The sequence below is a fragment of the Heterodontus francisci genome, chromosome 36, assembly GCF_036365525.1.
Source record: "Heterodontus francisci isolate sHetFra1 chromosome 36, sHetFra1.hap1, whole genome shotgun sequence".
NCBI classification, from domain to species: domain Eukaryota; kingdom Metazoa; phylum Chordata; class Chondrichthyes; order Heterodontiformes; family Heterodontidae; genus Heterodontus; species Heterodontus francisci.
The window spans coordinates 8,114,186-8,139,430 of record NC_090406.1 but is presented as its reverse complement, the minus strand read 5'-3'; the positions used below and the strand labels follow the sequence as shown (position 1 = coordinate 8,139,430).

The following is a 25,245-nucleotide window of genomic DNA, read 5'->3' as shown; positions in this document are numbered from 1 at the left end:
AAGATAGCGGATGAAAGCTGATGGACGGTACTCTCATTTTCCGATTAGGCATTCTACAGCCTTCTTGACTGAACATTGAGTTCAATAATTTCAGACCATGACTGGTCCCTTTTTTATTATTATTTTATTTTATTTTATTTTGTTTCGTCATTTTTTAAATCATGTACCTGCCTTAAACTGGGGTTTTCATGTTTGTTCTTTTGGCTAGGGCTGTTCATTATTCTGTCATTAACACTCTCTCTGCACTAATGCTTTGTCTTTCACCACACCTTTAGCACACTCTCTTTACCCTTGCCCCATGACCATGTCAATTAATCTCTCCTGCTCTCTGCCCTATCACACATCGTTCCTATTGTTCTCTTCCTCCCCCACCCCCATTTTACTTGCTTAAAACCTATTATTTTTCTAACCTTTGCCAGTTCTGATGAAAGGTCACAGACCTGAAAAGTTAACTCTGCTTCTCTCTCCGCAGATGCTGCCTGACCTGCTGAGTATTTCCAGCACTTTCTGTTTTTATTGGAGGGTACTCCCGCTGGGTTCTGGCTCAATGCCACATGATGCCAATTAAGTCAGGAGGAGGACTTTAAAGTTTATGGCTGCATTTGCTGACAATGTAACCACTAGGTGGCGCCATACTGGCACATGCGCATATGCAGCCTCATCCACTGAAATATCACTGTCTGTGACGTCTCAGGCAGCTGCCAGTAATAAAGATGGTGATGCTCAATTTGTCACAGAAAGTGAGTTGAACCCAAACCCCCTCAATGGCTATGATTGCCATCTCCATCTCACCCGCAACAGTATCCCGCTCCCTCCTGCCAATGCTGCTTCTCTTTGCCGCTTGCTCCTTGCCTTGCCCACTGCCTCCCCTCAGCCACTTGCTGCCGCTTCCCTCGTGACTGCTCGCTCCCCGCTTACCCCCACCTTGGCCATTCACTCCCCGCCTTGCTGCTTTGGCTGCTCCCTCCTCGTCACCCCTCGCCGCTGACTCCACCCTCGGTGGCTCATTCCCCACCGCTTCGCCAGACAGTGCACCTGGGCATGATCGGCCCAGGGGGTGAAGTGGCGAGCGAGCAGCTGAAGCAGCAAGGCCGGGAGCGATTGGCCTGGGGGGGGGGAAGCGGTGACTGGAAGGACTGGAAAATTGCAGCTATGAGGAAAGATTGGATAGGCTGGGGTTGTTCTCCTTGGAACAGAGAAGGCTGAGGGGAGATCTGATTGAAATGTACAAAATTGTGAGGGGCCTGGATAGAGTGGAGGTGAAGGGTCTATTTACCTTAGCAGAGAGGTCAGTGACAAGGGGTCATAGAATTAAAGTTATTGGTAGAAAGGTTAGAGGGTAGATGAGGAAAAGCTTTTTCACCCAGAGGGTGGTGGGGGTTTGGAACTCACTACCTGATAGGGTAGTTGAGGCAGAGACCCTCAACTCACTTACATGGTGTCTGGATATGTACCTCGAGTGCCGTAATCTGCAGGACTACGGACCAAATGCTGGAAGGTGGGATTAGGCTGGGTGGATTGTTTTTCAGCCGGTGCAGATACGATAGGGCAAGTGGCCTCTTTTTGTGCCGTAAACGTTCTATGATTCTAAGATATCCAAAGAAGAGACTGAGGAAGAAATACAGTCTGTTACTGCCCAGTCTACATCATCTCCAGCTCAGGCTGTGCCCAGAGCAGAGGCACCCAAAAAAGAGCACACCCTGTGAAAATAACCTACCCTGAAGTTAGGGACACTCTTTTGGTGCAACGGGGGAAGATGAAAGAGGTACGCGACAGTCATCCTGGGAGTGAGCTTTCAAAATTAGCGGTAGGACAGCAGGTCATGATACAGAATCCTGTAACTGGTGCATGGAGTACTGCACAAGTCTCCAGAGTTTGAGCAGAAGCATGTTCGTATGAGGTCACCACTTCTACTGGTGTCACATTGCATAGGAATAGAGGTCAGATCAGAACATTCCATGATCCCAGATCCATGGAAGACTCGATCGCAAATCGGACGAGATCGAAGAGGACGCCCGGCAGACTCCATTCCACTTCCATGGCGATGAGTACACACACATCTGCTCCAGATTCCAAGAACTGTTATCCTGTTTCTAAATCAGGATGTTTGATTAAACCACCCTTATGTTACTGTGATTGATGTACGCTCATGTTTCTATTACTGTTTTGTACCATGTATTTGCTTAATATTACTGTTGAATTATTTACCATTAATCTTTACCTATTTGAGAGGGAATATCTTTCTGTTTGGGAAAAGGGGGATGTTGTGTGTGTACACTTTCTAGAGGTGTGGCTATGTTATCAGCCATGATGTAACACACCATGTGACTTCTCAGTTGGGGGCAGTGTTAAGTCAGTACCTGTACAGTGAAGCAAAAACAAGAAATGCTGGATTCACTCAGCAGGTCTGGCAGCATCTGTGGAAAGAGAAGCAGAGTTAACGTTTCGGGTCAGTACAGTGAAGACCTGATGTACATTCAGAACCGTCCTTAAATAGAGAGTCTTGGAATCTGGAGCAGATGTGTGTGTACTCATCGCCATGGAAGTGGAATGGAGTCTGCCGGGCGTCCTCTTCGATCTCGTCCGATTTGCGATCGAGTCTTCCTTGGATCTGGGATCATGGAATGTTCTGATCTGACCTCTATTCCTACGCAATGTAACACCAGTAGAAGTGGTGACCTCACACTAACATGCTTCTGCTCGAACTCTGGAGACTTGTGCAGTACTCTATGCACCAGTTACAGGATTCTGTATCATGACCTGCTGTCCTACCGCTAATTTCTGCGTTATTGACCCTGTCTTGAGTGGTTTGTGTATAGTAGCAGCTAGCACAGTGGTTAAGACAACATGCAACATTAAAATGAGGTCAACTGACAAACACACACACCGTTTTATTTCACAGAACCGGCACACTACACAATGAGATCAAAGTGTAAGGCCAATATTTCCATGTAGAGAACTCTTGACAGATCAACCATAAAGGAATTATTTCGATTAACCACAGTGTGACCTTATTTGAGTAATTGGGACAGGAAAGTGCAGTTGTCAGGGCTCAGGAACTGCTCTTCCTGATCAGCAACTAGGAAATATCTTTTCCTGTTTTCAGACCATAGATCAAGCGGGACGTGAGGAGGGCCAAGGCTCCAGAAATATTCTAGAGTTTCTAGGAATTGAAACTTGATATGTGGGGAGAAAACACGTGACATTAAAAAGAGTTAAGACTGTTGGAGACAGGGAGGAAAAGTGCTATTTGATTGAAGTCAAGAATCCTCCAAGCAGGTAGCAATGGGGGATTTTTAACACTAAATAAATGGCAGGTTTGGGTTGTGTGGGCAGTAAAATTGTTAAATATCTAAATCCTGACCTCAGCCTGCCTCCAACTCACCCATGTCCGGTTTTAACGCAACCAGCTCGCACCTAGGAAGTGGGCTGGAACTTTCAATGCTATCATGAGGCTGCATGCCTCATTGTTAGCCCCCATCTTAAATCTGACTCTGAATGTAACCCGACTTCCAGGTTTTCCACAGGCTTCCTTTCCCCCTCTCTGCATGAGCCAAAGAGTTAAAATCCCTCCCCAAGAGTCGGTTTGCTTCTCAATTGGCCGGGGCCCCGCGAGGATGGGAATGTTGCTCAACCAATGACAGAGATGGCAGGTCATGTGATGGAATCTCCAAGAAGAAGGCCAACGGGAGTTGGCAGCTCTAGTGGAAGAGCACCAGGGCAGAAGGGATGTCAGGTGGCAAACTGTCTTTGAGGAAATGGCAACTGCAGTGGTTGGGGTTCTATAATTGCTTGTCGTGCCCATGGATTTGGGGAAGGAAGGCTGAGTGGGGGGTGGAAACACACGCACTGAGGGTCCTGCTCACACTCATTGCCCAGTGACTTGTGGCTGGAAAGTGCCCATTTGACTGGACATGGGATGCAGTGCCGGTCTTAGGGAAAATGAAGCCCAGGGAAAATTTGTAATTTGGCATCTTTCTTTGAGTTTATGTGTGAAGTGTTATTAGTGAAAAGAAACTGCAGTTTTAAATGTCTAAATGCTTTAGCTTCCATTAAAAACTAAGTCAACATGCCAATAGGTTTGCATCTACAGGAGAATTTTACCTATGACTAACAGTAAACAGAGGGACTCATCCCCAACGACTACATATTTACCTATTTTATAAAATTACCCTCTCTTGAGCAAGGTTGGGTAAAGGGCAGTGCGTCAAACACAGAGATTCTTTTGTTTATTTAATAGATTTATTGGTTTATTTAGACGCCTGCCTGAAGACACCTGGCACCCAGCTCCAGTCTTAGTAACTGTGGGTCTACCTGGCGATATTGATGCTGTTCTCAGTGCTCCTCCGTGTGCCCTCCCCTAGGTGAGACAGTCAGCCTACTCTGCACTACACCATGTGGCGACCACACTCAGCTCCCGCCTGCCTCTCTCACAACGCCTGCCTCCAGCTGCTTCTCATTCACTTACTCTGTCTGATCCATATTCCTGATGGCGATGGCGGGTTTGGTGGCGGTGAGCGAGGGAGGTTCTGCTCAGTCTGATTGCAGAGCAATCAGTGCTCGAACTGCCGTTTTTGATTGGTGTAAAGAAATAATTACTCAATCAACATTTTTTTAAAACCATGGTTTCAGGCTTTCCCGCCATGTCATCTTTCTCCCCGTACCCCCCGTCAACAGCACCCTGCGCTGTTGTCCACCTCACCTATGCATAAGGCCGGTGCTGTGGGGGGGGATGAGCATATGGCTGTGATGCTCTCGACAGTCAAATAGCTCACCAACATTCAGGCCATGGGGTGGAGATGGTTCTCGCACTACTGGGCGATTGTTGGTATGTACTTGCATGTGTCTTCCGAAGCTGACTCTGGGGAAAGAGTGTGGGATCAGAGGTAGGGGCCACATGGGACCAGTGATTTTGGGGCAATTCTGAGGTGCCTTCCCCCACCCCCCAATCTTCTCTTGACTACCGCCCCACCCCAACCTATGAAGAGGCCAACCAATGTTCCTGGACCCCTTCACTGCCTACCCCCAGAGAATGTCACATGCTGCCTCCAGCAGTCTCCTGTAACACTTAGCATTAGACAATGATAGAATGATACAGCACAAAAGCAGGCCATTTGGCCCATCGTGCCAATGTTGGTTCTTTTGTGGAGCTATCAGATTAGCTCCTCTTTCCCCAGAGCCCTGTATATTTTTCCCATCTAGTATTTGTCCAATTGTCTTTTGAAAGTAACTATTGAAACTGCTTCGAACTGCCCTTTCAGGCAGCGCGTTCCAGATCACAACAACTCACTGTAGAAACATGCTTTCTCGTTTTGCCTCCAGTTCTTTCGCCAATCACCTTAAATCTGTCCTGCCACTGGAAACAGTTTCTCCTTATTTACTTTATCAAAACCATTGATGATTTTACACACCTCCAGCAAATCCCCTTTTAGCCTTCTGTGCTCCCAGGAGAAAAATTTCTATCTTTTCAGTCTCTCCACGTAACTGAACTTTCTTATCCATGGAAACCATCCTTGTAAATCTCCTCTGCACCTTCTCAAAGGCCTGTAAAAAATGTTTTGCTCCCCTCAACTTGCCACATGGTCCTCACAAATGCACTCATCGGTCGACGACACCTTGTACCTGCGCGAATCCTAGGCTGGATTCAAAGTAAAAGTCAGCTCTACAGGGCTCCCTGGTTTAAGGAGTCTCCACTCCCAGGCTCAAACTTATGCCCTCCCTTAAGTGTCAGCCATGGTTCCGTGCACAGCTCGCTTGCTTCTGATTAATGTTATGACAGTGCTTCTATATTTTTTGTTAAATTTTGAGGACTTGTGTTTTAAAACTGAAAGATGGATTCCATAGATGCTGGACTTTGTGTTTTATTTAAAAAGTAGGTAATTGGAAGGTCTTTTGGAGCAGATTTGTAAACAACCCTTACTGGAAGTCACTTGTCTTTGGATAAATACCCAGTAGGGGCTTTTTACTTGGGGGAGATGTTTACAGAGAAGTGAGAAACTGATTAAAGTTATGATTTTCATGGGGGTGAGCCCTTAATTGGCATGGAGACAGGATTCCTGTCCAATTAGAGCCAGCAAGGTGGGGGTGGGGGTGGGGGAGTGGGGAGGGGAACAGAGGGGGGCGGGGGGTGGTCAGATGAAGTGTGAAGCTGATTTAGACTCCTCATGGCAGCCATCACTCAGGCCGCTGGTTGCCTGAGGGTGAGATCTGTGGTTTGTGCCAAAGCCTTCCACAGCACCAGAGAGAAGCGAGATGTCACAGGAGAGCCAGAGGCCTGGCACCCGAGGAAGGCTGCCCCTCGCTTCATCGATGCTGACCTGGATCTAATGCTGGAGGCCATGAGGGAGAGGAGGGAGGTCCTCTTCCCAGAGGGTGGCAGGAGGAGGCCACTGCGTTGGGTCGAGCACTGAGTGGGTCACTGAGGTGTGTTCTTACTGTCTCTGAACTGTTTTCCTCTATTTCCTGTATAAATGGTGACACTTTAAGCCACACACTGGGACTCCTTTTATTGCTGCCATGACAGGAAATGTGGTATGAGGTGGTGCAAGAGAGAATGGGATCCTCCACGCAGAGGGCAAAGCCTCTGGGCGGATGTGCTTCCTTCATTGGCGGTAAGTGATTAGATGCTCCAGGCTGCGTCTTGCGTGCATGTGTTAGCGCAGGTATCTCAGAGTCCCTTCCATGCCATGCCCCTCAACCTTGGTCAGAGGGGCTCAGCTGAAACCTTCCTGAATCAGGAGATCTTCATGATGCCTTCGGAGCCATGCCCGACCACCTCCATGTGCAACAGGAGCACTTCTCTGTTTAGCATCATCTTCCTCCGCCTCCACTTCCTCCTCCTGCTCCTCCTCCTCTCCCGGTGAGTTGTCTTCTTCCAGTGCTTCACCATCCTCAAGGTCCACACCTCTCTGGAGGGCCATGTTATGGAGTGCAGCAGATCATCATGAGACCCTTGCAGGAGGGTATTGGAGGGGACCACTCGACTGGTCCAGATGCTGGAAACGCATCTTCAGAAGCCTGATGGCCTTCTCAGTGGTTGTCCTATCGCCTCTGTGCCTCTGCCTGGGGCTCCAGGACAAGGGTCAGTAGCCATGTCTTCAAGGGATATCCCTTGTCCCCTAGGATCCATTCATACACTTTGTGGGTTGGAGTGAAGATCTGAGGCAGCCTGGACTGGTGGCAGATGAAGGAGTCGTGGCAGCTGCCAGGAAAGTGAGCGCACACATGGAGGAAGCTCTTGTTTTGGTCGCAGACCAGTTGAATGTTGGGGGATTGTATGCTTTCCTGTTAGTGGATCTGATTGGATGGTCACTGGGTGCCTTGATGGTCACATGGGTGCAATTGATGATGTCCTGCACCTGGGGGAATACAGCGATGGTGGCGAAACCCACTGCCCTCTGTCCCTGCGAGGCCGCGTTTGTCGTGAAATGAATGTACTGTATAGCCCTGGCAAAGCGGACATCAGTGACCAGCAAGATGCAGTCGTGTGCAGCCACTTGTAAGATGCGACTGAAGTCCGCAACTGATCCACGGAAGGAGCCAGAAATGAAGAAGTTCAAGGCCACAGTGACTTTTATGGCTACTGGCAGGGCATGGCGAGCAGTGGTGTGAGGTGCGAGGTCTTTGTGCCGTGGTCACAGACGTCTGTGACCATCTGCCTGGAGAGTCGCAGTCTACTGTGGCCCTGGTCTTGCTCATCTCCAGGTAGCTCTGTCTTTGGCGGTAGAGCCTGTGTTGAGCGTATGGCGTCCATTGCCTTTCTGCCCCTCACCACCACTGGGCCCAAATTCTGACAGTCGTGCCTCCAACACCAGCTGCAGCCTTCCTTACGGACATGTGCATGCCCTGTTTGATTGGCATCCTTTCCTCGAGCTCTTCTGCCCCTGCAATGTGGGCTGGGGGGAGGGGTTGGGGGGGGGGGGAGACGATGACCCCATTCAATGTCCAAGTGCTGAGTGTTGTTTTTCAGATTGGAGGCCGGTGACCAGTGGTGTGCCGCAGGGATTGGTGCTGGGCCCTCTGTTGTTTGTCATATATATTAATGACTTGGATGAGAATGTAGGGGGCATGATTAGTAAGTTTGCAGATGACACCAAAATTGGTGGTATAGTGGGCAGTGAAGAAGGTTGTCTAAGGTTACAACAGGATATAGATCAACTGGGAAAGTGGGAAAGGGATTGGCAAATGGAATTTAACGCAGACAAGTGCAAAGTGATGCATTTTGTGAAGTTAAACCAGGGCAGGACATATACAGTGAATGGCAGGGCCCTTGGGAGTGCTGTTGAGCAGAGAGACCTTGGGGTGCAAGTACATAGTTTCCTGAAAGTGGCAACACAGGTAGACAGGGTGGCGAAGAAGGCGTATGACATGCTTGCCTTCATCGGCCGAGGCATTGAGTACAAGAGTTGGGACGTCATGTTACAGTTGTACGTAACGTTGGTTTGGCCACATTTGGAGTACTGTGCGCAGTTCTGGTCGCCGCACTACAGGAAAGATGTGATTAAGCTAGAGAGTGTGCAGAAAAGATTCACAAGGATGTTGCTTGGTTTGGAGGGCTTGAGTTATGGAGAGATATTGGATAGGCTGGGTCTGTTTTCCCTGGAGGGAAGGAGGCTGAGAGGGGACATGATAGAGGTATATAAAATTATGAGAGGCATAGATAGGGTAGATAGCCAGAGTCTGTTTCCCATGGTAGGGGTGACTAAAACTAGAGGGCATAGATTTAAGGTGAGAAGGAGGAGGTTTAAAGGGGATCAAAGGGATAAATATTTCACACAAAGAATAGTGGGTATCTGGAATGAGCTGCCTGAGGAGGTTGTGGAGGCAGGAACAGTAGCAACATTTAAGAGGCATCTGGACAGGTACTTGAATGAGCAAGGCATAGAGGGATATGGAATTAATGCAGGCAGGTGGGATTAGTATAGATAGGCATTATGGCTTGCATGGACGTGGTGGGCCGAAGGGTCTGTTTCTATGCTGTACGACTCTATGACTCAATAAGAGGGGGCACGACAAAACACAGTCGGGCAAAATAAAGGAAAATCCTAAGGCATTTTCTAAGTATATTAAGGGCCAGAGGATAACCAGGGAAAGAGTAGGGCCCATTAGGGACCAGAGTGGAATCTGTGTGTGGAGCCGGAGGACGTAGGTGAGGTTTTAAATGATTACTTTTCATTTGTGTTTACTATGGAGAAGGACAATGTAGGTGTAGAGATCAGGGAGGGGGATTGTGATATACTCGAACAAATTAGCATTGAAAGGGAGGAGGTATTAGAGGTTTTAGCGGGCTTAAAAGTGGATAAATTCCCAGGCCCAGATGAAATATATACCAGGCTGTTATGTGAGGCAAGGGAGGAGATAGCAGGGGCTCTGACACAAATTTTCTAAACCTCTGTGAAATATGGAGAGGAGCCAGAGAACTGGAGGACAGCGAATGTGGTACCATTATTCAAGAAGGGTTGCAGGGAAAAACAGGTCGGTGAGTCGAACATCAGTGGTAGGGAAACTACTGGAAAAATTTCTGAGGGATAGGATTAATCTCCACTTAGAGAGGCAGGGATTAATCAGGGGTAGTCAGCAAGGCTTTGTCAGGGGGAGATCATGTCTAACAAACTTGATTGAAATTTTCGAGGAGGTGACTAGATGTGTAGATGAGGGTAAAGCAGTTGATGTAGTCTACATGGACTTCAGTAAGGCTTTTGATAAGATCCCGCATGGGAGATTGGTTAAGAAGGTAAGAGCCCATGGGATCCAGGGCAATGGGATCCAGGGTAATTTGGCAAATTGAATTCAAAATTGGGTTAGTGGCAGGAGGCAGAGGGTGATAGTCGAGGGTTGTTTTTGTGAATGGAGGCCTGTGACCAGTGGTGTACCTCAGAGATCGGTGCTAGGACCCTTGTTGTTTGTAGTGTACATTAATGATTTAGACGTGAATATAGGAGGTATGATCAGTAAGTTGGCAGATGACATGAAAATTGGTGGTGTGGTAAATAGTGAGGAGGAAAGCCTTAGATTACAGGATGATATAGATGCGCAGAGCAGTGGCAAATGGAATTTAATCCTGAGAAGTGTGAGGTGATGCATTTTGGGAGGACTAACAAGGCAAGGGAATATACAATGGATGGTAGGACCCTAGGAAGTACAGAGGGTCAGAGGGACCTTGGTGTACTTGTAGCAGCACAGGTAGATAAGGTGGTTAGGAAGGCATATGGAATACTTGCCTTTATTAGCCAAGGCATATAAGAGCAGGGAAGTTATGATGGAGCTGTATAAAACACTAGTTAGGCCACAGCTGGAGTACTGTGTACAGTTCTGGTTGCCACACTATAGGAAGGATGTGATTGCACTGGAGAGGGTGCAGAGGAGATTCACCAGGATGTTGGCTGGGCTGGAGCATTTCAGCTATGAAGAGAGACTGGATAGGCTAGAGTTGTTTTCCTTAGAGCAGAGAAGGCTGAAGGAGGACCTGATTGAGATATACAAAACTATGAGGGGCATAGAGAGGGTAGGTAGTAAGAAACTTTTTCCCTTAGCAGAGGTGTCAATGACCAGGGGGCATAGATTTAAGGTAAGGGGCAGGAGGTTTAGAGGGGATTTGAGGAAAACTTTTTTCACCCAGAGGGTGGTTGGAATCTAGAACACACTGCCTGAAGCGGTGGTAGAGGCAGGAACCCTCACAACATTTAAGAAGTATTTAGATGAGCACTTGAAATGCCATAGCATACAAGGCTACGGGCCAAGTGCTGGAAAATGGGATTAGATTAGATCGGCTTGATGGCCAGCACAGACGTGGTGGGCTGAAGGGCCTGTTTCTGTGCTGTATAACTCTATGACTCTTTGAAAGCATTATCCAAAGATTCCCATTGTCCTTCGGCAATAAAACTATTCACATTTCAGGAATAGACTCTTTTCTCCCTGATCTTTCCCATCGCTCTTTAAAAAGAGCTTGCTTGTCTACTCTCTCCTCCTTCGCAGCTGTGCAACCAATATATGTAGTATCTTAATAAATGAGAAAGGGTTTGGTTTGGTAAAATGCTGGCTCTGTAGACCAGACTTTTGACCAATCAAATAGCAGAGCAATGATGATTGGCATAGTCACAGCCTATTACAGCTCGCTTCCGTGCACTGGGGCTTAAGATAGAGAAGTTAATCTATTGTTTGCATGCCTGTGTTAAGAGAGGAGATGGTGTCACTCCAGCTGGTTTCCTGTAACAATCTTGTGTTATTTTATGTTATCATGTACCAGCTCAGTTGCCTGCTCCTCAGTAATGTAGAAAGCTCATTTATTGTGCCCAGAATTGGCTCATGAGCATTGGAAGTATCAGCTGGAAAGGATCCGTTGAATGTGCAATGCTCGTCACCCAAAGGTAAGAGATTTAGTGTTTATTAAAGTTGCAGGACTAACTGTCAAGAGAAGGCTGGAAGAAATAAGCATTGTTCAGTGTTGAGCCCAACAGACTAGATTTGATGCCCCAAATGTCGTAGAGTTTGACCCAGAGAGCAGAATAATAAAACCCGAATGCTGACCCCGTGATTGTTTTCTGGGAGGGGTCCACCTATGGGATGGCTTGCATGTGGCTTGTGTGTGTGCGAGGAAGAGAAGTGAGAACAGGATGACAGAGAGCTTTGACATCCTGCACCATAAACAATCCACTGGCTGTTTCCCAATTGTGGCACATATAATATTCAAGCAGAAGAAAAAGGAAAGAAAGGAATTCAACAGCACAGTACAACTTGCATTTATATAGTGCCTTTAACAATAATGCTTCACAGGAGCAATATAAAGCAACATTTGACACCAAGCCATGCAGAAAAATTAGGACATGCAATCAAAAGTTTGGTCAAAGAGGTAGGTTTTAAGGAGTGTCCTAAAGGAGGAGAGAAAGGGAGAGAAGCGGAGCGGTTTAGGGAGAGAATTCCAGAGCTTAGGGCCCAGGTAACTGAAGGCATGGGCAGCAACGGTGGAGCAATTAAAATGGGAATGCTTGAGGCTGGAATTAGAGGAGTGCAGAGATTTCAGAGTGTTGTAGAGAACAAAGAACAAAGAACAGTACAGCACAGGAACAGGCCATTCGGCCCTCCAAGCCTGCGCCGATCTTGATGCCTGCCTAAACTAACACCTTCTGCACTTCTGGGGCCCATATCCCTCTATTCCCATCCTATTCATATATTTGTCAAGATGTCTCTTAAACGTCGCTATCGTATCTGCTTCCACCACCTCCCCTGGCAGCAAGTTCCAGGCACTCACCACCCTCTGTGTAAAAAACTTGCCTTGCACATCCCCTCTAAACTTTGCCCCTCGCACCTTAAACCTATGTCCCCTAGTAACTGATTCTTCCACCCTGGGAAAAAGCTTCTGACTATCCACTCTGTCCATGCCGCTCATAACTTTGTGAACCTCTATCATGTCGCCCCTCCACCTCCGTCGTTCCAGTGAAAACAATCCGAGTTTATCCAACCTCTCCTCATAGCTAATGCCCTCCAGACCAGGCAACATCCTGGTAAACCTCCTCTGTACCCTCTCCAAAGCCTCCACGTCCTTCTGGTAGTGTGGCAACCAGAATTGCACGCAATATTCTAAGTGTGGCCTAACTAAGGTTCTGTACAGCTGCAACATGACTTGCCAATTTTTATACTCAGTGCCCCGACCGATGAAGGCAAGCATGCCGTATGCCTTCTTGACTACCTTATCCACCTGCGTTGCCACTTTCAGTGACCTGTGGACCTGTACACCCAGATCTCTCTGCCTGTCAATACTCCTAAGGGTTCTGCCATTTACTGTATACCTCCCACCTGCATTAGACCTTCCAAAATGCATTACCTCACATTTGTCCGGATGAAACTCCATCTGCCATTTCTCCGCCCAAGTCTCCAACCGATCTATATCCTGCTGTATCCTCTGACAATCCTCATCATTATCCGCAACTCCACCAACCTTTGTGTTGTCTGCAAACTTACTAATCAGACCAGCTACATTTTCCTCCAAATCACTTATATATACTACAAACAGCAAAGGTCCCAGCACAGATCCCTGCGGAACACCACTAGTCACATCCCTCCATTCAGAAAAACACCCATCCAGTGTTACCCTCTGTCTTCTGTGACTGAGCCAGTTCTGTATCCATCTTGCCAGCTCACCTCTGATCCCGTGTGACATCACCTTTGGCACTAGTCTGCCATGCGGGACCTTGTCAAAGGCTTTACTGAAGTCCATATAGACAACATCCACCGCCCTTCCTTCATCAATCATCTTAGTCACTTCCTCAAAAAACTCAATCAAATTAGTAAGACACGACCTCCCCTTCACGAAACCATGCTGTCTCTCGCTAATAAGTTCGTTTGTTTCCAAATGGGAGTAAATCCTGTCCCGTAGAATCCTCTCTAATAGTTTCCCTACCACTGACGTAAGGCTCATCGGCCTATAATTTCCTGGATTATCCTTACCACCCTTCTTAAACAAAGGAACAACATTGGCTATTCTCCAGTCCTCTGGGTCCTCACCTGTAGCCAATGAGGATGCAAAGATTTCTGTCAAGGTCCCAGCAATTTCTTCCCTTGCCTCCCTCAGTATTCTAGGGTAGATCCCATCAGGCCCTGGGGACTTAGCTACCTTAATGCTTTGCAAGACGCCCAACACCTCCTCCTTTTTGATAATGAGATGACTGAGACTATCTGCACTCCCTTCCCTAGGCTCATCATCCACCAAGTCCTTCTCCTTGATGAATACGGATGCAAAGTACTCATTTAGCACCTCACCCATTTCCTCTGGCTCCACGCATAGATTCCCATCTCTGTCCTTGAGTGGGCCAACCCTTTCCCTGGTTACCCTCTTGCTCTTTATATATGTATAAAAAGCCTTGGGATTTTCCTTAATCCTGTTTGCCAATGACTTTTCATGACCCCTTTTAGCCCTCCTAACTCCTTGCTTAAGTTCCTTCCTACTGTCTTTATATTCCTCAAGTGCTTCATCTATTCCTAGCCTTCCAGCCCTTTCAAATGCTTCCTTTTTCTTTTTGACTAGGCTCACAATATCCCGTGTTATCCAAGCTTCCCGAAACTTGCCAGATTTGTCTTTCTTCCTCACAAGAACATGCTGGTCCTGGATTCTAATCAGCTGACATTTGAAAGACTCCCACATGTTAGATGTTGATTTCCCCTCAAACAGCCGCCCCCAATCTAAATTCTTCAGTTCCTGCCTAATATTGTTATAATTAGCCTTCCCCCAATTTAGCACCTTCACCCGAGGACTACTCTTATCCTTATCCACAAGTACCTTAAAACTTATGGAATTATGGTCACTGCTCCCGAAATGCTGCCCCACTGAAACTTTGACCACCTGGCCGGGCTCATTCCCCAATACCAGGTCCAGAATGGCCCCATCCCCAGTTGGACTATCTACATACTGTTTCAAGAAGCCCTCCTGGATGCTCCTCACAAATTCTGCCCCATCCAAGCCCCTAGCACTAAGTGAGTCCCAATCAATATTGGGGAAGTTAAAATCACCCACCACTACAACCCTGTTACCTTTACATCTTTCCAAAATCTGTCTACATATCTGCTCCTCTACCTCCCACTGGCTGTTGGGAGGCCTGTAGAAAACCCCCAACATCGTGACTGCACCTGGAGGAGGTTACAGAGATAAGGGGGGATGAGAAAATGCAGGGATTTGAAATCAAGGACGGGAATTTTAAAAGCGAATCGCTGCTGAACTGGGAGCCAATGTGAATCATTGAGTACAGGAGTGATGGATGAACGGGACTTAGTGTGAGTGAGGATATGGGCAACAGAAGTTTGGATGAGCTTCAGTTTATGGAGGGTGGTTTACCGAGATTTGCCATTTCCAAAGCGCTGTACACGAACTCAGGATACCGCAAAGTGCTTTACAGCCAATGAAGTGATTTTGAAGTCTATCGCTGTTGTAATGTAGGAAGGAAATGCAGCAGACAATTTGCGCACAGCAAGATCCCACAAATAGCAAAGTGATAATCACCAGATGATATGTTTCAGTGATGTTGATTGAGGGATAAATATTGGCCTGGACAATAGGGAGAACTCCCCTGTTCTTCTTTAAATAGTACCATGAGATCTTTTACATCCATCTGAGAGGACGAGCAGGGGCCTCAGTTTAACATCTCATCCAAAAGACAGCACCTCCAACAGTGCAGCACTCCCTCAGTACTGGCACTTGTAGTGTTCGCCTCGATTATGTGCTCAAGTCTCTGAAGTCATAGAGAGATACAGCACTGAAACAGGCCCTTCGGCCCACCGAGTCTGTGCCGACCAACAACCACCCATTTATACTAATCCTACATTAATCCCAATCACATCCCTACAATTCTCCTACCTACACTAGTGGCAATTTACAATGGCCAATTTACCTATCAACCTGCAAGTCTTTGGCTCTGGGAGTCACAGGGAGAACGTGCAAACTCCGCACAGGCAGTACTTAAAACTTAAACCCGGGTCACTGGAGTTGTGAGGCTGCAGTGCTAACCACTGCACCACTGGGCAGCACAGTGGTGCAGTGGTTAGCACCGCAGCCTCACAGCTCCAGCGACCCGGGTTCAATTCTGGGTACTGCCTGTGTGGAGTTTGCAAGTTCTCCCTGTGTCTGCGTGGGTTTCCTCCGGGTGCTCCGGTTTCCTCCCACATGCCAAAAAAAACTTGCTGGTTGATAGGTTAATTGGCCATTATAAATTGCCACTAGTAAAGGTAGGTGGTAGGGCAATATAGGATCAGGTGGGGATGTGGTAGGAATATGGAATTAGTGTAGGATTAGTATAAATGGGTGGTTGATGGTCGGCACAGACTCGGTGGGCCGAAGGGCCTGTTTCAGTGCTGTATCTCTAAACTCTAAACTAAACTAAACTGTGCCACGTAAGTAAGACATAAACCCATGAAAGTTGTACTCAGAAGTGAGAATGCTAACCACAGAGCCACAGTTGACACGCTAAGGCATTAAAGAAATACTGGGCTGGACTTCCCCTTCGGGGGCAGGAAACAAAGTCAAGACAGTTTCCAGGTTTGGAACCTTGCCCGGGGAAAGCAGTCACTTATTTTTGTGCCTTGTCGGCCCTCGTTCTGCCCCTGGTGGGCCCCGAAAATGCTGCCCGTTGTTGGTGATATTGTACACAGATTTTAAGGCACACTTTCCAACTAGTCTGAATGTAGCATTTTCTCCAGTTCCCACCACTGAAGAAAATTCTGTTGTACGTTAGTTGAAGCCAGTCAAAAATGTCCTCAGGCCTAGGCTAAGCAGAGGCAGTTAAACTCATCCTTGTCCGAAATCCGGGAAAGCTCTACATTAATGGAATGGAAACCATTGATAGGGCCAGTCAGTTGGGTAAGCCTTTAATGTGTCCTCGCCCAATGCTTCCTGCGTTACTTGCCAAAGTCTATGGTTGACCATGACATAGGGTGCAGAGAAAGGCCAAGATGGACGTGGAGGGAAAATGCAGCATGGCTACAGTAACAGAGGGGTGGTGACAAATAGCAATTCTTCACACATAATATGTTCCAAATCTGAAACTCTCCCTCACAAAGCTGCTGAGACTGGGGGCCAACTGAAAATTTCAAAACTGAAATTGATAGATTTTTCTTAGGCAAGGGGATTAAAGATTACAGAACCAAGGCGGGTAGATGGAGTTAAGGTACTGATGGCCCTCGATTTAATTAATGGCAAAACAGGCCTGAGGGGCTGAATGGCCTCTTCCTGTTCCTAAGTCCCTATGTGCTTAAATCCATTCATGAACTTTCCCCCTTCCCATCTCTGTAAACTCCTCCAACTCTACAACCCTGAACTTTGTCCAGTATCTCTGGCTGCTTGTGCCTCTCTTTCCATCATGGTTGCCAGTTCAAGTTGGATATATTCCTACAGGTTTCATCACATGACCTCCTACCTGCAGCACCACCCCCCAACTCTCCCCCTACTGGCTGCCTAGCATGTCTATCCTAGCAATGTCCCACCTCCCCACGTCCAATCGCAAAGCAAATAGACCCTTCATTAACAGATTATTTGATTGGCAGTCAGTCAACTTTCCCCCATGTCCAATATTTTTCTAACTAATAAACAAACATATTGTTCTGGACAGGTGGGACACGGTGTGGCTGGTTTTCACTGGTCACCTCCCAGCTGACCACAGATATTGTTTTTATTTAAACTAGTGTTTCAGTCCCTGACCAAATAGACAGATAGTGACAAGTTTTCTCGTGAGTCTAAAACAAAAGATTCAATATTTATTGAACAATAATCACCTGAAATGTTCACAACATCACCCATACATGCATTCACTCTCTAATGTACACTCAAGAAACAATAGATAGAAGAGAAAGGGTAAGAGGCACTAAGAGCTCAAGGTGTAAAGGTCTGCTATTTTCAGGAAAAACCTGTGGGATCCTCTTGGAAGGTAAGTTTTTAAAGTTGCAGGCCTGTTTGCTGGTTGTCTTGCCCTTGCTGGGTTGCTGAGGTCTTCTGGCAGTCAACACTTCAGTTTGAAGATGACGATGGCATTTCTTAGCTCAATTTTCACAGATGGAGGACTTGTTCAAAAAGCACTCTCTTATTCTCTGCTGCAGTTGGTTGCTAACCTGTCTCAGCTGGAATTGATCTCTCTCTCTCTCTCTCTCTCTGTCAGCCTTAGGCTGGAATTCACGATGGCTTTCAATGTTCTCTCTGTGGCTGGTGATCTCAGACTGATGTTCTGATCTTCTAATGACTTGATCACTGATAACTCCCTTTGTTCTCAAAAAAGGTTATCTTTGAAGGTAAATTCATAAAGTGTTAGTTTCACCCATGTGACTTTAGGTTTTCAGTTCCTGAGGGACTGAGGAAACAACAATTTCTGATTTCAGCCCACTTTGATAAGATGAGGGACATTCATACTTTATTGTAGTGATTGTAGCTGGAGATGGAGCGTCTGCCAGTGCCTTTGTTTTAGTTCACTTTGTGAATAGCTCACATCAATATGTAATGAGCTGTTTAATTTCAATGCAGACGGAGTTCATGAGTTTCAGTTTTAGCAGACGTCAATTTGTATTTCAATGCAGGAGATGATGTGTGTCATATGACTTTATTCTCCATCTTGTTGAAGGCAAGTATACTAGTTTTTTAAAAATGGTTTTTAAAAAAATAACCCTTTGGTTTATTTTTGTATTTCCATTGCTGCACTTGCTGTGAGCATGCCAGTATTCAAAGATTTTTTTTTTAAAGTGAGTTTTTTAAGTGACCCTATGACTTTTTTCTCTCTGGGAGTTGCTCGCAGCAGTGTCCAGGAGATAGACCTTTAATTCCTCGAGACTCCAGGACCACCCTGGAGTTGGAAACCCCTACTTTCCGTAGATGGCTGTGCCTTTAGCTGCTAAGTCCTTGTCTACTGCGTTTCCTTCCTCTTCTTCACCATCTCCCTGACTGTCACGCCTTCTTTCAGATCCTCCTTAAAACCCAGCTCTTTGACCAAGCTTTCAATCACCCCTTCTGAATATCTCCTGCTTTGGTTTGATTTGTGTTTCTCTTGACCTCTCTTATGTTAAAAAATACACAACCATCTGCAAGTTCTCCTCCAAGTCACATACCATCCTGACTCAGTATATTTATGTTGGCCATTTCGTCTCTGTTGCTGTGCCAAGATCCTGTCACTCCCTCTCTAATAGCAGTGTGCCTTCGCCATATGGACTGTAGCAGTTCCAGATGATGGCTGAAGGCTTGTTAAGGGCAGTTAGGGATGGGCAATAAATGTTGGCCTTGTTAGTGATGCTCATATCCCATGAAATAAAAAAAGACAATTAAAAAAATAAGTTGTTGATGACCTGGTCACATGATGATTAATCAATAAAAATACATAGCTGACCAATATTAACTCATCCAACAAGTTGTTTGTACTTACGTTACGTCCTTCATCTAAGTGACTCAAGGCAAACAGTAACTGCAGTAGGATACACAGGACACCAGCGACACACCTCAAACTGTCTTCAGTCTGAACAGATACTAAGCATGACAATGTCATGCTTTTGCATCTCTCCAAGACTTTCATTCTTCAAAACTGTTCATTTACAGAGTTTAACTTATAAATTACATGCCTAGATAATGATTCAAGGCTGTACTCCTGTAACTGCTCACCTTTTAATCTTTTTTGATTGCCGACCTGCAATTTCAATGAAACTTTGTTTTTCTTTTTTGAAAAGCTTTAAGTACTTGGGCACTGTGCCATGAGGCAAAAACAATGCCAACTTGCTCCCACCCAGTGCTTTTGCCATTATGAAGCATCCCGAAGGAATGTGGTGATGGAGCATTTGGGAGAGTGACTTGGCGAGGAGGTGGAAGAGCAGGGTGGAACAGGCAAGTTTCTGAAGGGCTTTTGAAAGTGGGAGAGATGCAGCAAGATGGAAGGGGTTTGGGTACAAAGTCACAGTGGTAGAGAGGAAACCAAGGGTGAGATTTTTCAAAAGCGATGGAGGTCCCGTTGTCAGGATGGTTTTCGGCTGGTTGGCATATTCTGGTGGGAGATGGGACTTCCATTGTGATTGCCAGGAGGAGGCAATTAAGAGCTGGTAAGTGGAGGAGGTGGCCAAATAAGGGTGGGCCTTCCATGCTGACATCCCAATCAGTGGGCCAACAGCTCTGGAGCCTTGTCAGCACCACTGAGAGAGATGGCTGCTGCTGAGGCAGCAGGAGAACACGAGGGCACCTCCATTTTCAGGTGCCCTTGGAAGAGTGAGCATTAAATAAATTGTTATGTGGGCCAAGCATGCAGGAACCAGAGAACTGAGGGGAAACACCTCCAATGGCAGTGTTGGGGCAGAGGGAGCGTCATTTGCTGTTGGCGGCTCCCCCCCCTACCACTGGCCATGGAGCTTACGACTCTGATGGCTCATCACCAGTGAAGCCACTGGGAAGCCGCTGGCCATCTCCGTGCAGCTGGAAGTCACCCCACAGATCAGGGGCCACTCTGCCGCTGGCAAAATGCCAGTGGCCCCAGAAAATCACCCTGAATTGAGCCATTAATCATTCAAATTGACAGGCAGCAGAGCTGCTGCCGTTTCCTGCCTCTGGGAAACTTTCCCAGCAGTGGAACTGCATTGGGCAGCCGTCCCGACGCGGCTCTCCAGCAATTTACCGGTCCCCTGCCTCTGTTCCTGACGGGGCCAGTAAAATTCTGCCCCAAAAGTTGGATGCTTGCGGAGTGACTGTTGAAAGAGCAGAGAGTGCAAGCTGTGGTGAAGGGCAAGAGAAAGTTGCAAAGGGACCATGGGACTTCATTCATGGGCGTCTTTTGGATGAGACATTAAAGCGCGGCCCTGCCTGCCCTCTCAGGTGAACATAAAAGACCCCAAGATTCACAGTCCTGGCCAATACTTACCTCTCAACCAACATCACTAAACCTGATTTTTATCGTTAATTACTGTGTGGGATCTTGCTGTGTGAAGTTGCAACAGTGACCACATTTCAAACATCCTTCATGTAAAATACTTTGGGACATTGTGAGGGAGTGAAAGGCACTATATAAATGCTAGACTTTCTTTAAAATACATTAATTCAAAAATGTAAACCATCCAGTTCTGTTCTTCTGGTGATTTTCACATCCTCTTTTGAAATATTACTTCTTTCTCCTTGTTCTGTTTTTGTAGATCTTTTATTTAGTCTCTTCTTTTTTCTGACATACATCTTGAAGTCGGGGCTAGGTTAAAAAAAGACGTTGAGATTGTAGCATCAAATGATAGGAAGTTGAAAATATTTTCACTGGGGATAAAGCTCAAGGTTGTATCGAGGTTTTAAGTTTCAGCTGAACAGCTCTAATTGTTTGACTTAATTGCAAAGTCTGTAACTAGGAGTAACAGACTCTTACTCACATCAGAAAAGGGAAGTCGAATGGTTTTCATCAAACCATCACGTGCACAGTGGGTGGGAAGTGCGTGGAATAAACACTTCAAGGAGTAAATACAGTCAGCAGATTCAGGAAGCAGCTGGGTCGCCTTTTTGGAAAGAAGTAATTGATGGGTAAGAGACAGAGACAATGAGAGAGGGAATGTGAAAGGGAGAGAAAATGCCAGAGACAATAAGAGTGAGAGAAAAAGAGAGTACATTTGTGTGTGTGAGCGAGAATGTGTGAGAGACAGGGAGAGCTGTCTGCAGTCTTTGACACGACACCAGCCTCCTTCAACACCTCTCCTCAGTTATCCAGCTGTGTGGGATGGCCCTTGCCTGGTTACATTCTGCTCTATCCAGACGCAACCAGTGAACGTCCTGCAATGGCTTCTCTTTGCACTCCTGCACTTTTGCCTCTGGTGTCCCCAAGGATCTATCCCTGGCCCCCTTATGTTTCTCATCACCACGCTGCCTCTCTTTTGCTCATCTGCCCTAACATCTCCTTTGGTGGCTTGGTCTCAAGATTTGTTTGATAATGCTTCCGTGAAGGAACTTGTGACACAACCAACAGGCATGTATGCCTACATGGGTGTACACACAGGAGCTCACACACACACGTGCACAGGCGTATACATACACATAAATGTGCACACATGCACACGGACACACACAGACACAATCACACACACACACACACACACACACACACCCTTTAGATGGTCACTGGAAAGCAATCAGAAGTGGAAAGCCTGGCTAATTTTTTTCCTCCTCCTAACCCGAGGACACTGGGGCCAAGCCTGACCACCCTCCATCCCACCACCGAGAAGCTCGAGCTGATTGGGGATTGAAGAGGCTCTTCTTCATCATTTCTTGGCTGTGCACAGTAAGTCATAAGGATGAAGTTGAAAGGATTCAGGGACACAGATTTAAACTTTTGGCCAAGAGATGCAGTGGGGAAGTGAGAAAGAACATTTTTACACAGCAAGTGGTAATGACCTGGAACTCGCTGCCTATGAGGGTGGTGGAAGTTGGAGATGTTGAATGATTCCAAAAGGAAATTGGATGGGCACCTGAGGGAAATATACTTGCAGGGCTATGGAGATAAAGCGGGGGTGTGGGACTGACTGGATTGCTATACAGAGAGATGGCATATATGCGATGGGCTGAATGGCCTCCTTCTGTGTCGTAGTGACTATGTGACTCTACACTCCCTAGTCAAAGTTTCCTTCGTGCTCCTTCTATGACTGCCCAATATTAAAAGGCTGGCTTTCTTAATATTCTCACTGGAAGTTAAGGCTTGTCAGCATGACTCATGCATTAGCTCCCCTATCTCTGAGCTAGACCTTGTGAGTTCAACCCCTTCACCTAACATACTCTTATCAAAGCATTCAGTGTGGTTTGTAATCAGCGTTACCAGTGCAGTACTGAGGAAATCTTGTATTGTCATGTGTTCTGTCCCTCAGATGAGATGTTGAACACAATTAGCATATCACTAGAGTAATTGACCAAAACAAGTCTTCTTGAACTCGGTTGGTGCAAATAGGGTAGTTTCCCGAATACACAACCCAGCACAGAGCATAGGAACAGGAGGAGGCCCATTCAGCTCCTTGAGCCTGTTCTGCAAGGCAATTACATTGTGGTTGATCTGTATCTTAACTCCATCCACTGTCCTTGCTGAAAACCCTTAATCCCCTTGCCCAATGGCAATCTATCAATTTTAGCTTTGAAATTTTCAGTTGATGCACTGCATCAACAGTTTTTTCAGGTAGAGAGTTCCAGATTTCCACTACACTTTGTACGAAGAAGTGCTTCCTGACGTCAACCCTGAATGGCCTGGCTCTAATTTTAGGGTTATGCCCCCTTGTTCTGAAGGCAAGAAAGAAATACTGGCATTTCGATAGCACCCTTCTGGATGCCTGAAAGAGCTCTGCAGCCAATCAAGTACTTTTTTTTTTGAAGTGTAGACTCAGTTATAATGTAGAAAATGTGGCAGCCAATTTGAGCACTGCAAGCTCCCTCAAACGGCAATATGCTAATGACCAGATAATCTGTTTTATTGATGTTGATTGAGGGATAATATTGGCTTGGACACCAGGGGAGCTCCCCTGCTCTTCTTTGAATAGCGTCATGTGATCTTTTACATCTCCCTGAAAGGGCAATCGGGACCTCGGCTTAACAACCCATCTGAAAGATGGCCCCTCCGACAGTGCAGCAGTCCCTCAGTACTTCACTGGGAATCTCAGCCTAGATTATGCGCTGAAGTCTGGAATAGGTTGTGTCAATTACTGCTTGCAGATGAATACACTGAGAATCACATCCAGATCGGTATATTGGGAAAGCAATCAGTATTGAAAATGGACAATGTCCAGGTCATTCCTTGTTGAGGAGGGGATTAAATTGAGCCTCGCGAATGATTTCTGTATTCTTTAAGGATTCTTTGCTATTAAAGATTGAATGACAAAGGAGTAACATTATTAAGTTTTAAAATAACATTACTTGCAGCAACACCAATTTTAAACTCCATCTTTAATCTCTTGCTCATGCCATCCGGATCAAATCAGCTAGCTAATAGAGATGCTAATATATTCGTTAAGCAAATGTTTCTGAATTACATGCCTTCATTTAAGAGCGATTTGTGGAGCTGGATTTAAGTTACAGTTTTAGGTGTCTCTGTGGCTCTGTGGGTGTCAGTCTCAACTCTGAGCCCAGAGATTTGAGCACAAAATCTAAACTGATACTCTACCGCAGTACTGAGAGAGTGCTGTACTGTTGGAGGTGCCGTCTTTCGGATGAGATAGTAAACTGATGCCCCTGTCCTCTTGGTGGATGTAAAGGATCCCAAGACGCCATATGGAAAAAAATACTGGCCAATATTTATTTCATAACGAACGCCACTAAAACATATTGGGCGCGAAATTCATTTGCCCCAATTTATGGATGCATGGGCTGCGACTCGTGACATTCTTGCGCCCATTCAGATTGAGGTGGCTAAGACACAAAATTGGTCTACTCACCTCATCTGCATGATTTCAGCATAACTACTGGCGCCTCCAGTGCTGGTCTCCTCTTCTCTATGCTGCTGGCACACTCTACACACAGCAGGATGCACTATTTGCTGATCACGTAGTACAGGCTGCCTTTTAAAGAGAAGGTGCAAAATAAGATTGCTGCAATGGAAATTCAAGGCACACAGAGGGGTTGAAAGTTTTGCTGGAGACATTAGTGGGGCAGTGGGCATGAGGAAAGATGCCATGGTCCCACATGGGGCCAGGAGGCCCTCAGAGACCACCCTCAGAAGGGAGTGAGTAACAGGTGACTAGGAAGGTCACCTCCTGGAGTCTTTTTATTATTCGTTCTTGGGATGTGAGCATTGCTGGCAAGGAGAGCACTTGTTGCTCATCCCAAATGGCCCCTATGACGCCAGTGGTGAGCCGCCTTCTTTAACCGCTGCAGTCTGTGGGGTGTAGGTACACCCACAGTGCTGTTAGGGAGAGAGTTCCAGGATTTTGATCCAGCGACAGTGAAGGAATGGTGCTATAGCTCCAAGTCCAAGTTGGGTGTGACATAGAGGGGAACTTGTAGGCAGTGGTGTTCCCATGCGTCTGGTTGCCCTTGTCCTTCTAGGTGGTAGAGGTCGTGGGCTTGGATGGTGCTTTTGAAGGAGCCTCGGCGAGTTGCTGCAGTGCCACAAGAAGTCTACTGACCTCACCTGGGTGGTCAATATCAGTGAATGCATCTTCACAGGACATCTTCTGCCCACTGCTCCACCAGCCTCTCACCCTGCTCAATGCAACACACTCCCCATCACTCATCCAGCAGCACTCCCTGGCACTCAGGACTCATACCTAATATGCAGATACTCCGCCTCACCCTCACAAACCTACCAATGCTGCTAGCCTCACACCCACCTCTCACTGCCTCCACATATCTCCAGCTATTCAGCTATGGCAGACCCATCACCCAAACACAGTGCTGCACAACCACTGATATTCTGCCCTCTCTCTTGCAGGACAAGATAGCACACAACAGCAGGTAGCAGAGCAGAGTCAATGTGGGACAATGATGCCTGCATCTCCTGATCCCTACATAGAAGATAGTTCTCTGCATCATGGGAGCAGCTTCAACAGGTCTTGTGGATCTGGCATCATTTAGACCATTGAGGATGATGGTATCTTCCTTCCTTATGCCCCTCCCAGCTCACCCTCATCCTGCTACACCCAAGAACTGCCATCTGCAGAGCCACAACAGCCCAAGAAGGAGGAGAGAGAGCAACAGTACAGCATTGGTGAAGAGGCCTCATCACTTGATTTGACACTCACAGCCACCAGCTCTAGACACTGGCACTGCATGTAATTTGGAGGCTAGTATAGAGTTGGGATCAGCAC

General features: G+C 46.7%; 1 protein-coding gene across 1 annotated transcript in view; it reads left to right on the top strand.

The window, feature by feature from the left end:
• Positions 1 to 11,143: 11,143 nt before the first annotated feature.
• LOC137351560 (N-acetyllactosaminide beta-1,3-N-acetylglucosaminyltransferase 3-like) overlaps positions 11,144 to 25,245 on the top strand; it is a 74,203-nt gene continuing 60,101 nt past the window's right edge. Inside the window, 1 exon segment of the mRNA XM_068016086.1 lies at positions 11,144 to 11,366. The gene's annotated coding sequence lies outside the window, so the exon portion shown is untranslated.